The sequence below is a fragment of the Notamacropus eugenii genome, chromosome 5 (assembly GCF_028372415.1).
Source record: "Notamacropus eugenii isolate mMacEug1 chromosome 5, mMacEug1.pri_v2, whole genome shotgun sequence".
Taxonomy (NCBI): Eukaryota; Metazoa; Chordata; class Mammalia; order Diprotodontia; family Macropodidae; genus Notamacropus; species Notamacropus eugenii.
In genome coordinates, this window is record NC_092876.1 from 414731377 (window position 1) to 414737524 (window position 6148).

Sequence of the window (6148 nt, forward strand, 5' to 3'; positions counted from 1 at the left end):
CTGATTTGCAAGATATAAGTGTTCACACTGAAAATTTAATAGCTGGTTCTTATGAGCTGACAAAGCTGCCTCCAGCATACCTGAGAAGGGCCCTAGAGAGGGTATTGGGGCACCGAAGTAAGATGGAGGAATTGAGACTCTTCATGATGTACTAGAAATAAGTCTAATTGGAAGCCAGCAGGTACTTAGGCATCAGGAATCTTATACCTGTTAGGGAGAGGAAAGGAACCGATTACCTTAGTTTCTCTATATTTAAGTATGTAATTGTATGAAAATTCATGAAGCCTTTTAATATGTTAATCTGAAACTTTAAACTAATTTTCTTATTTTAATGGTCAATGTTCTCAGGTGAAAAATCTATAAAAGCTTTTTGTTTTCATACATATTCCTCCCAAAAAGCTAATAAATATTTATTTTCCTTTCAAGGCTACTTATTTTTCAATTTAAAATGTCAGCTGAAGCACCACAAAAATAACATTTGAGATTCTCCTCCTCCCCAAACCATATATTCTCACAGTTAGAGAGGAAAAAAAAACCCACTTCACACAAGTTCATATATATTTTACCAAACAGACTGTGGTCACAGAACCTGACACATAGTAGGTGTTTAATACATGCTAGTTGATTAACTAGTCAAAAGGAAGGGGGTTAACTTAATATCTCCTAGATCTAGCTAATTAATCATCTTATTTAGCCTTGTAAACAATAAAAAGTAAATAGGAGAACTCCTCCCTTTCAAAATTGTCTACAATCAAGTTAATAGCTACTTATCACTTTCTCTCAACTATCATAAGTTGGTGCTTTTAAAGACATCAGTACAGACACTTATTTCAAACTCCTTCATGCAGAATATACTTCTCTCCTGAGAGTTATGCCAAGTTTTGAGACTTTCCTTTTATTCCACTCCAGTAATGATTCTATTAATCCTTTCCCTTCTCCCATCTCCCATCTCCACTGCTTTTCTTTTTCAGATCCTGTTATAAATTGGCAAGAAAAAGTTTTCCCTTGGGATGGAGATTAGAGCTTGCTTTATTTACCTTCCAAGGAGGAACTAAGTGGCACATTGGATAGAATGCCACGTTTAAAGTGCCTGGAATCAGGAAGACCTAAGTTCAAATCCAGCTTCAGATACTTAATAGCTGGGTGTGAGGGGAAGCAAAATAGGATCTTTTCCTGTTTTTATTTATACCAAGAAGCATAATGGCTCTGAATAATGTGATTAAGAGGATCTTTCCCACCCATTGTGGGGCCTGGGAAGATTTGTAGGAAGGTCCACACCTTTTCTTAATGAGGGACTGGTTCTCAAGAGATGTGATGCTCTCTGGCTCTAAAAAGTGTATAAAGATTCTGAGGTGCTGTTTTACTTTGGAGCTTAATTTTTGGAAGGTTTGTATGCCAGATGAGAGACTCTGGGAAGCCACTAAGAAGGCTCCCTGCCCAAACCCAGATGTTAGGGCTTCCCTCTCTGGTAACTATGGTCAAACAGTTGGACCTGTCTGTTGAATTTTGATGTATGTATCTATTATGGTCAGACAGAGGAAACCGTGTCTGTTGATTTGATTCCTCTGTATTTTCTCTGAAGTTTGGGATGCTGACTTTTTCCTCTGAACTAACTGTATGATACATATGCTTGTTTAAAGTGATTGTTAACCCCTCAAAAGTTGCCTTTCCTTTTAGAGAAGCAGATCAAGGAATCTGTGATAGCAAGCCCCACTGTGTATGTTGGGGTGCTTACTGATACACCTGAGCAAGTAATTTAATCCTGTTTGCCTCAGTTTCCTCATCTGTAAAATGAGCTGGAGAAGGAAATGGCAAACTACTCTAGTATCTTTTCCAAGAAAACCCCAAATGGGGTCATGAAGAGTCAAACATGATTGAACAACAACAAAAAAGGATTAAAAAGTTGTGTGTTAATTTGGGAAGAAACTAATTTTTCTCTTGCATTTCTCAATTTGAAGATTTTCTCTCTTTCTTTGAATTTTTAATGGTATTTGACCAAGAATTTATTTTTACTTCATACAAGTTTCTTCATACAATTTCCACTTATCTGGAAAAATTTCAGTCCTACAAGAATACATAAAAATAAAACGTTCCCCTTATGAGAAACTGGTATTTATTTAAATGAACAGCTAAATTTTGTTACCTTTTGCTTCTGAGGTTCTTCTAAGGTGAACTTCTTTCAGAACAAAGGTGGTGGTTAGGAAAACTCCAATTTAAAATCACCCCTGTATAAAAATTCCACTTTCTAGAACCTGCAAATCTGAGTCATACATAAAATAAACCAGCATGCCTGTAGAGCAAATGGATGGTCCTGGACTACTGACTTTCCACGTTGCTCTGTTATGTGGGCCCTAAATCCTGAGTCCTACTAAATCCTTAAATCCCCAAATCCTTCTCTAGATACCAATTTTAAATTCAGGCTATATTTCCTGCACTTCCACAAGTCTGAAATTTATGAAATCCCTCTTGGTCAGAGGATGGCCACTTATTTGCTTGCATGGAATTTGTCTACTTGAAGAGACATGAGAGAAGAAGGGAAGGAGGAAACAAGTATGTATACTAAGTGTCCATGATGTATTAGGTGAGCAGCTAGATAGATAGAACACCAGCCCTGGAGTCAAAAGGACCTGAGTTCAAATCTAGCCTCTGACCCTAACTGTATGACCCTGGGCAAGTCACTTAACTCCATTTGCCTTAGTTCCTCATCTGTAAAATGAGCTGGAGAAGGAAATGGCCAACTACTCCAGTATCTTTGACAAGAAAACACCAAATGGGGTAATGGAGAGTCAGATACAACTGAAATGACTTCAATTAACAACAGCAGCAATAAATGTATTAGGCACTGTGTTAAATACTTTACAAATATCATCTCATTTGACCCTGACAACTTTGAGGTAGGTACTATAATAATCCCTGTTTTGCGTTTAAGGAAACTGAGGCAGAGGTTGTGATTTGTCTAGGGTCACACAGCTAGTAAATGTCTGAGATCAAATTTTAATTTAGGTTCTCCTTACTCCAAATCTAGCATGAGCCAACTAGCTGCTAAGGGGTTCTGTGCTAGGGCACCACTGAATCATGTGTTGACTGATCACCTAGCTCTATTTACTAGGAAAAAAAAAAAGAAGTCTATACTCACTGGATCACAGGATTCCCTGAATACTCTTTGCTACTTCCAATTTTGTCCATGGAAAATTGTTCCTGGAGAGAAAGGTTGGCTAGCACATAACCATGGCTAGACCCAGTTGGGGAAGCCACAGGTATTTTAAAGATTAGTTTCAAGTATGGCTTGAAGGTAGGACAGACAAGGGGAGGGAGGTGCAGTTTTCTCATCATGCCCAGAAAAACAGCAAGGAAATGTAGGCTAAGCCCCACAGTTTCTATGACCTAATCAGGGCTTAGAGATCCTGTGCCTTAAAATTAGTAAAAATCTTCATTAAAGTCAAAAACCTCTTGAACAAATTAACAAAATCCCTTTGAATTGGAATGCAAAGCAGTGCCAGCTTTACTCCAGTTTCTGATGAACAGATGGCCATTCTTGCCAAAGTCAATCCTTTTACATGTACTCTTGATCCTACTGATTCCATCTTCTCTGGCAGATTGTCCCCACAATCATCTTCTCCTCTAATCTTCTCCCTTTCCCTGGTCCTTGTATAATGCCTGCCTCTAATTCTTAGCTTAATTCTACCATCCCTGCAAACTATCGTCCTCTATCTCCTTCCTTTGAAAAAGCTGTCTCCATTAACTTCACTTCCTGTCCTCTCACACTTCTCCTAAATCCTCTGTGTTCTGGTTTCTCACCTTAAATTGTCATTTTCAAAGTCATTAATTAATCCTAAATCAATGAATCTCTTGGCCTTTTCTCCTTGTTAACTTCTCTTCTCTGTAGCATTTAATGAAATTGACCATGTTTCTGGATACTTTTTCCTCCAGGGGTTTTCAGTATTCTGCTCCTTCTTGGCTGTCTTCCAACCTGTCTGACCATTCCTTTTCAGCCTCCTTTGCTGGATCATCATCCATAACATGCCTCGGAATTGTGGATGTATCCCAAATGATCGGATTGATTCTGTCTTTTTTTTTTAAATTGATCCTATTTACAATTTATTTTGTCTGGCTACTGCCAAAGTGATGGTTCTTTGTCTCTGAATTTAGTTCAGACATTCTGAAGCTAGCCTGTAATGAGTTGTTTAGAATCACTAATTACTGCTCTATTTTTGCCTCAAGGAAATGTTATCCTTCAGGGATGCAGGTAGAAACTGAGGAGTCTGCTACATCACCAAGCTATCCTTCAAGCATGTCTGATTTGTTAACCGAAGAAGTCTGGTCCATTTCTAAGCTTGCAGGTGAACTCAAACAATGACATTTCTTAGTCACAGAAGGGAAGGATGGGGTTGTTGTTAGCTCCTCATCCCCAATTTACAATCAATCATTTTGTCCCCCACACCTCAGATCTGTAACCAATCACATTTTTTAATTTAATATTTCATTTCCCCCAATTATATGTAAAAAATAATTTTTAACATTTTTTAGAAAGTCTGAGTTCCACATTCTCTCTTCCTTCTTCCCCTCCCCTTCCCCACATTGAGAAAACAAGCAATTTGACATAGGTTATACATATTAGTCACATAAAACACATTTCCATATGTAAACAATCATATCGATTTCACCATTCATGATGTCAAATTCATGTTCCCTGATGTTAAAGGAAGACCTAGGGCCCAAATGAAACAGTCTCATCACAGATTACAAAACATTTATTGTCTGAGAAGAAATTTTTAAGGCGGGGGAGGGGAGGGGGTAGGGGAAGGGGAGGGGAGGGGGGAGGGGGGAGAGAGAGAAAGAGAGGGAGAGTTCTCAGCTGCTCAAAGAGGATATAGAAAACGGTGAGATACTAATAGTTTCTAGGGGCTTTCAGGTGGGGAGTAGGGGTGTTAAGGCAGAGATCTGTAGAAACAATAAGCTAAGAGCAGGATGTTTAGAAAGTCCAAGTCCTGAGCAAGGTCTCAAGTCTGCAGCTTCTGTTCACAGTTGCCCTTGAGCTGATCAAAGCTGCTTCTGTGGTTTCTGGCAACTACAGGCATCTCCAAATTCAGAAAGAGTTCACTCACAAAGGATCACTATTATGTCAAGCAGTTTTGGGCTTCAAAAATCCCAATTGGCCGGTTGTTGTGTAATTCCATTGTCCTGCTTCCCTAGGAAGAAGGGGAAGTTCTATGAAGTCACGTTCTTTGTTCTGTACCCCCAAAAAAACTTTAAAAAAGGAGCTATTCCATTCATTCAGGGTCTTATTTTTGTGGAGGAAGCTCAGATTCTATTTATTGGTAAATCTGTGCTTTAACTAATAAATTGACTATGTTTGAAACGTTGTGCCTCAGTTTACCTTATTTCAGCTGTAACAGGTGGTGACCCATGAAGGGAAAGAAAAGAAAACTGTCTCTGAAACAGCACTGCAGAGAAAACCCCAAAGAGCTCAATAGTGGAATTTGCCACCTGAGGCTTTTTCCATGAAGGATTAGAACCATGAACCGGATCCTCCTGGCCCCAAATCTCTTCTGAGCCAGATAAGCCCCAACTCTGTTGGGGAAGCTGCAGCTGTGTTTGTTTGTTTTCCTATCTGTGTTTAAGTGTGACTGACTGGCAATAAGTGGTAACAGAAAATCCAGGAAATCCCCCTTAGGGATTGACGCCTTTTCAGGCAATACTGAACCCTTAAAGAATTTATATAAGTGCCTGGAACATAGTAGGTGCTTAAACAATATTTACTGACTCTCCAGGCTTTAGCTTACAGATCTACACGACCAGATTATAGATTCAGATCTAAAAGAATTGGAAATTGAAGGAAAGTAATCAATCGAGGAATGGCTGAACAAGTTATTGTATATAATTGCAATGGAATAGTATTGTGCTATAAAAAAAAATGACGAGCGGGATGCTCTTAGAAAAGCCTGGAACTGATACAACTCATGAACCACTGACTATGAACTGATGCAAAGTGAAACGAGCAGACCCAGGAGAACACAGTATATATGTATGTGTATATATATATATATGCATATATATATACACATACATATATATACACTAACAGCATTATTATATATTATATATATTTATATATAACATATATACATTAACAGCATTATTATATATT